Here is a 7,371-nt window from a genome sequence, read left to right as displayed (position 1 = left end):
ACAGAGCTCCCACTCACTTTCTTGTAAATACAGGCCTCTCCATGACACTGTATAAACCTGAAGTCTTTGATCACCTTATCAAAGCGTCGGTTCCAACTCCGGGATGCTTGCTTCAGTCCATAAATGGAACGCTGAAGTTTGCATACCTTGTCAGCATTTTTATGATCGACAAAACCCTTTGGTTGTACCATATACAACTCTTCCTCAATGTCACCATTAAGGAACGCTGTTTTGACATCCATCTACCAAATCTCATAATCGAAAAATGCAGCTAGTGCTAACAAAATCCTCATAGACTTTAGCTTCGCTACAGGTGAGAAAGTGCGACGCCCCAAAACCGGTATCCTGAGGATTCCAGCAATTCCGCCGAAATCCGCACGATATCGATTTAGAGACGCCCTCCGACACGACGTGCGCGACGAATCACACACGTGATGCCAGAGGAATTAACACGAGCGGTATAGAGCCCACAAGATATATATATTACAACAACGACTCCAACGAGTCAAGATACAAATATACAATACAAAGATCCAAATCATACAGAAGATCGAATACGTCCGAGTACGGACAAGATACAAAGTGGACTAAGAGTCCTGAAGATAAACGATGGCGTCCATAACCCTGCCTAGGCCAAGCCGGAAGGGTAACCTTGCTAAAGTCGTCATCTCGTACCTGTCAAAGTCGGGCCATCGGTTGCCGACAAAAGGGAGGAAGCAAAAGAGAAAGAGGAAAGGCGAGAGTAAGTACCAAGGAACGAACTCCGGCACGTACTTAGCGAGACTAGAAATGGCTATGCTCGCCGGACGAGTATATATATATATATATCGCCTGGGGCTATATGGTAGGTATAGCGGTAGCAATACTATAACCAATAGAGACACACTACAATATCCGTCTAATCAGAGAAGATAAGAGAGCGCATAAGGTAACATATATAATACTACACAAACATAACCCAGCCAATTACACATATCCCCTTCAACAATTGCGAAGAGGCAATGTAAAAGACACTCAACGGTGGACAAGTTTTATTAGGTATCGGTTGTAGTAATGCTATATTACTACGCAAGTTATTATCAGATTATTAGCAACAAGATAACGGTGTAAGTTGTTCTATGATCAAGCTATACAATTCCAAGTCGTCCATAACCGCGGACACGGCTTGTCGATAAGCTGTACACCCTGCAGGGGTTGCCCAAATGTAACCATACGCATGCTCGAACCCACTTACTACAGGTGGAGTCTCACATCAAGACCGTTCCCAATGCAAGAGAAAGTTTAAGGGGAGCCACCCCACTAAGATACCCGTGACGAAGTTCGGTCGTACTCCGATACGGACCCAGAGGTTTGCGTCGGCTTCCAAGGCGAGCACTAACGACCGGCCAAGGATAAAGAGTCCCGCGTTATGAGTACAGTACAGAATATAAACACCCGAAGGCAACAGGAAGTAAATCGTGCATATCGTGCATATGGGCAAATAAAACCAAGGTTGTGGCTCCCAATAAACAGACTCGAGGAAAGGTAGTGGGTGATGGGGGTCCCACTCCCCCACGTACGGGTAGAGCGCTCAATCTCGGAACAGATAACAAGAACTCGGGTCCTAGGGGACATTAGCAAGTCAAAGTTCTGATGCTTTCGCAAAGGGGCTCACAGATGCCTCTGCTTACAGTTTTAGTTGTTAACAATAAAGTAAAGCATGTGTATCTCCAATAACTGATATAGCATGTGATAACCTCCCAACAACCCAACATATCCCGATAACAAATCGAGATAAACAACAGAGCCTAAACACGCCTACGACTCGCAAGGCTCAAACATCAAGCAACAGCTATGGGTAAGGAATGATACATATAGGATTATTATGGTAAACAAGTGGAATAGGACACGTGACTCGATAAAAAATCGCAACATAAGGATAGTAATGCGAGGGAGAGAGTAAAATAGGTGAAGAGAGAGGGCTCGCCTGTGAAAAGCTGCAGAGGAACTTGTCGAAGAGCTCATCGTACCTCACATCAACACTTCGTGATCCTATCCGGAAAGAAGCAAATGCTGGTACACACAACGGATGCAAGTCTTACTACTACGATAAAAGAATCAGCATGCTCGAGATGATATGCATGGCATGGCAGCGATGATGCGATGCAACTTAACCATATTAATCGGAGTCGGAACCCCGGACAAACAAATTAGAGTTGGAGTTGCATTTTCTACCGACAAAGTTAAGGGTTGAATTAGCATGGCATATCATGGCAGGGGTGAGCTACTCAAATTTAAACGGAGCGGGGAATCCTTATCCGACAATTCCCAAATACCCCGCATATTATATTAAGTGGATATGCAAAACTATCACAACGCGGCATGATTCGAGATGCAAACAGGGTATATGGATGGCATATTCAAATTCATTGAATTTTTCCGAACGAAATTGATATATAAGATGTTTGATTTTGAGCTATGGATTAGAAGATATACAGTAACATGTTTGCAATTGAAATAGAAGAAACATACTAGACATAAGGGAACTGGGAGGTGCTTTGATTTTCGAACACAAGAGACTATATGCACGTATTCTGAAAACTGAAGCTAGAACATTGTTCGGAAACTGAAACTGGAACAAAGACAAAAGAAAGATGAGCGTACATCTTCCCTGGGATGCGACCTTGTGTTTGCTCGGTGTGAACTGTTACCAGAATTGAGCAGAGATGTGTAGTAGAACCGGGCAGGACCTGGCCTGCACATTCGACGTGAAGCAGCACCTACACTGGGATCTGATCCTGACACCACCAGTAAAAAGAGTTCAAGACTGTAGCCACTGGGATGCTTTGACGCTGCTGATTTAGATAGACTGGTGTACAAATGAACTAACTCCAGGCGTGAGATCTGAACAAAACAAAAGAAAAAAAGATGGATTTAATTGGCCGCTGTGGGGATTTGGAACAAAGGAGCTGATGCTGAAACGAAGTCACGAAGCAGTTGGCCTGAAATTCAGATGTTGAGAACGAATAGGCGCTGCGCATATTGGACCAACTAACTGTCGGAGATACCTTATCTGACGGAAAAGCATAACAGCAGACCGGGCTTGGAGAAGATGGCGTCGAGCACGGCCCTGACGATGGAGGGCGAACGGCGGGGGGGAATACAGCGCCGGACGTGTGCCTTGGCTGGGCGGACGTGGAGGAGTAGGCGCTGGGACCGGGGGTCAACAGAGAGTCGCCGGCGACGAGGTCCTGCGGGCAAAACTGCATCACCGTCGGCAGATCGGAGAGGAGATGAAGGAAGCTGATGCTAAGGTCCAGGAGAACATGGAGTTTACCAGGAAGACCGTGGAGGTGTTGATGGCGCCGGGGCATGGCCGGAGCAGTGGGGCGACGACGAGTTTGGCAGAAGCTCGCGGTCGTTTTCTCCGAACTTTTAACTGAATTTCTGTCTCTTCTTCTCTGCTTCGTGGGAGAGGGGAAAGAACAGAGGAGGGAAGCAGTGGCGGCGCGATATGGGGAGGCGGATTAGGGTTTGCTGGGTCTCGGTGAAGGAAAGGTAGAGAGGGAAAAGGAGCAGCTGGCCTGGGTGATTGGCGACAGCGTGCGTGACCATGTGAGGGAGATGAGAAAGAATGAGGGGGTTTTGCTACAGAAACGATCAGACATGTAGCTGGTTGCTGCTTCTCTTCTGCTCTCTTTTCCTTCCTCTTATTTCTTTTTCTCACAGATTCTTCCAAGAAGCAAAGATAAACCAGAGAAGGATTTTTAATCAAGTTTGAAAATCTCTAGAGAGGCTCTCTGAAATTTTAAATAACATTTTAAAATATTTACTTCCAATTTAATTGGATTGAGTTTTTTTATTTGAAAAAGAAAGGGAGAGGGAGGTTTATTAAATGAAACCATATGAGAAGGGAAAACCAAATAATTTTTATTTAATAAAAAATGGTGGATGATATGATGCAGGATGCATGATGATGCATAAAAGAAAAATAACAAGCAATTCTAATATAGGTTTTTCCGGGGCCGTTACAATCGACACCACTAACAAGGAACCTCGCCCCGAGGTTCCACCTCAAGGTACGGGGGAGAGAGGTGAACTATCGGATCTTCTGGCGACGCGTTGATCTCCTCGACACCACTAACAAGAAGTCTTGCTCCATGTAGAAGGGTCGACACCACTAACAAGAAGTCGTTGTTCCGATGACGAGGATGACTCCGGATAAACAAAGGAAGGAGTAACGGTCACACGGATCCACCAATTCATGGTAACAAGAGCGAATAATAAGAGTAGTCGGTATGGTCATGACTCCATCCCACACTCAAAGTATTACTCTGCACATGAATAGGAGAGTCGTGTAATAGCTCCCAGAATTCCGATTAACGATATAGACAAGCATTGTCAGCGAAGATTCGACGGAGTCAAAGAACAAAGAATTGTAGAAAGATCAGAGAGGCATAGATGACGTCAATGGAGATGACGAAGGTTAACCGCCGGTGATGTTCTTCTGTCAGAAATCTTCAGAGATCGGTCCTATTAGGTGAAGTCATAGATCGTCCAACCCACGTCGGAACCTAAGACTAGGAGAAGCAGATAAGAGAGAAGACTCAAAACTCGCATAGGTGAGATGAGAAAGAATAGAGGTAAGGAGAAAAATTAGAGCTAGTCAGAACTATCCAACGAATTTTTAGGAAATAGTTTTGACACTAGAGACAACGTCCGTTGGCAAGGTTATCCTACAGGCTGGACTAGTGGGGTACCGTCAACCTGGGCTCTGATACCAACTTGTGACGCCCCAAAACCGGTATCATGAGGATTCCAGCAATTCTGCCGAAATCCGCACGATATCAATTTAGAGACGCCCTCCGACACGACGTGCGCGACGAATCACACACGAGATGCCAGAGGAATTAACACGAGCGGTAACATTACAACAGGATTACAATAGAGCCCACAAGATACATATATTACAACAACGACTCCAACGAGTCAAGATACAAATATACAATACAAAGATCCAAATCATACAGAAGATCGAATACGTCCGAGTACGGACAAGATACAAAGTGGACTAAGAGTCCTGAAGATAAACGATGGCGTCCATAACCCTGCCCAGGCCAAGCCGGAAGGGTAACCTTGCTAAAGTCGTCATCTCGTACCTGTCAAAGTCGGGCCATCGGTTGCCAACAAAAGGGAGGAAGCAAAAGAGAAAGAGGAAAGCCGAGAGTAAGTACCAAGGAACGAACTCCGGCATGTACTTAGCGAGACTAGAAATGGCTATGCTCGCCGGGCGAGTATATATATATATATATCGTCTGGGGCTATATGGTAGGTTTAGCGGCAGCAATACTATAACCAATAGAGACACGCTACAACATCCGTCTAATCAGAGAAGATAAGAGAGCGCATAAGGTAACAGATAAGGTAACAGATATAATACTACACAAACATAACCCAGCCAATTACACATATCCCCTTCAACAATTGCGAAGAGGCAATGTAAAAGGTACTCAACGGTGGACAAGTTTTATTAGGTATCGGTTGTAGTAATGCTATATTACTACGCAAGTTATTATCAGATTATTAGCAACAAGATAACGGTGTAAGTTGTTCTATGATCAAGCTATACAATTCCATGTCATCCATAACCGCGGACACGGCTTATCGATAAGATGTACACCCTGCAGGGGTTGCCCAAATGTAACCATACGCATGCTCGAACCCACTTACTACAGGTGGAGTCTCACATCAAGACCATTCCCAATGCAAGAGAAAGTTTAAGGGGAGCCACCCCACTAAGCTACCCGTGACGAAGTTCGGCCGTACTCCGATACGGACCCAGAGGTTTGTGTCGGCTTCCAAGGCGGGCACTAACGACCGGCCAAGGATAAAGAGTCCCGCGTTATGATTACAGTACAGAATATAAACACCCGAAGGCAACATGAAGTAAATCGTGCATATCGTGCATATGGGCAAATAAAACCAAGGTTGTGCCTCCCAATAAACAGACTCGAGGAAAGGTAGTGGGTGATGGGGGTCCCACTCCCCCACGTACGGGTAGAGTGCTCAATCTCGGAACAGATAACAAGAACTCGGGTCCTAGGGGACATTAGCAAGTCAAAGTTCCGATGCTTTCGCAAAGGGGCTCACAGATGCCTCTGCTTACAGTTTTAGTTGTTAACAATAAAGTAAAGCATGTGTATCTCCAATAACTGATATAGCATGTGATAACCTCCCAACAACCCAACATATCCCGATATCAAATCGAGATAAACAACAGAGCCTAAACACGCCTACGACTCGCAAGGCTCAAACATCAAGCAACAACTATGGGTAAGGAATGGTACATATAGGATTATTATGGTAAACAAGTGGAATAGGACACGTGACTCGATAAAGAATCGTAACATAAGGATAGCGATGCGAGGGAGAGAGTAAAATAGGTGAAGAGAGAGGGCTCGCCTGTGAAAAGCTGCAGAGGAACTTGTCGGAGAGCTCATCGTACCTCACATCAACACTTCGTGATCCTATCTGGAAAGAAGCAAATGCTGGTACACACAACGGATGCAAGTCTTACTACTACGATAAAAGAATCAGCATGCTCGAGATGATATGCATGGCATGGCAGCGATGATGCGATGCAACTTAACCATATTAATCGGAGTCGGAACCCCGGACAAACAAATTAGAGTTGGAGTTGCATTTTCTACCGACAAAGTTAAGGGTTGAATTAGCATGGCATATCATGGCAGGGGTGAGCTACTCAAATTTAAACGGAGCGGGGAATCCTTATCCGACAATTCCCAAATACCCCGCATATTATATTAAGTGTATATGCAAAACTATCACAACGCGGCATGATTCGAGATGCAAACAGGGTATATGGATGGCATATTCAAATTCATTGAATTTTTCCGAACGAAATTGATATATAACATGTTTGATTTTGAGCTATGGATTAGAAGATATACAGTAACATGTTACAAGAGTAGTAAAGTTAGCCTTAAGCTGGATAAGCAAGATAGCACCCCTTATAATTAGTGCTAGTGCTAACGACTAAAATTGACTACTCTAGATGGGAACTTGTGATTTGAAATGAATTTGAAAACCTTGGAATGAGGAGTCATTCTATTGAAAGATCTTTGAAGGTGAATATGACTTGAATGAGATGGTGAATTTTGATAAAACTGATGTTGGGTTTGGATGCGATACCTTTCCAATTTTTGAGTACCCCCACAATACCTGATTATGGGTAGGGCTTAACTGGAAGTTTATACATCTTAGTATGGGTTCCCTCTGAACAAGCATCATAGGGGTTATGCCGAGGCTGCCTCCATAGAATGTGAAATGATGTGAAATGAGGTGAATGTACGGCCCAAGCCCCGTGCAGTT

At 44.6% G+C, this 7,371-nt stretch overlaps 2 long non-coding RNA genes across 2 annotated transcripts; both read right to left on the bottom strand.

Moving 5' to 3' along the window:
- Nucleotides 1-255: 255 nt before the first annotated feature.
- Nucleotides 256-3,637, bottom strand: LOC127328758 (uncharacterized). Its single transcript, XR_011751970.1, has 5 exons — nucleotides 3,317-3,637; nucleotides 3,048-3,230; nucleotides 2,644-2,883; nucleotides 1,967-2,052; nucleotides 256-675 (listed from the first exon to the last, which is right to left on the bottom strand). It is a non-coding gene; the product is annotated as an uncharacterized lncRNA (long non-coding RNA).
- A 1,289-nt stretch (nucleotides 3,638-4,926) lies between these two features.
- Nucleotides 4,927-6,840, bottom strand: LOC139835212 (uncharacterized). The gene is made up of 2 exons (XR_011750972.1): nucleotides 6,442-6,840; nucleotides 4,927-5,138 (listed from the first exon to the last, which is right to left on the bottom strand). It is a non-coding gene; the product is annotated as an uncharacterized lncRNA (long non-coding RNA).
- Between the last annotated feature and the right edge of the window lie 531 nt (nucleotides 6,841-7,371).

This window comes from Lolium perenne, chromosome 2, assembly GCF_019359855.2.
Source record: "Lolium perenne isolate Kyuss_39 chromosome 2, Kyuss_2.0, whole genome shotgun sequence".
Taxonomy (NCBI): domain Eukaryota; kingdom Viridiplantae; phylum Streptophyta; class Magnoliopsida; order Poales; family Poaceae; genus Lolium; species Lolium perenne.
The sequence above is the reverse complement of the archived record's forward strand: the minus strand, read 5'-3'. Positions and strand labels throughout refer to the sequence as shown.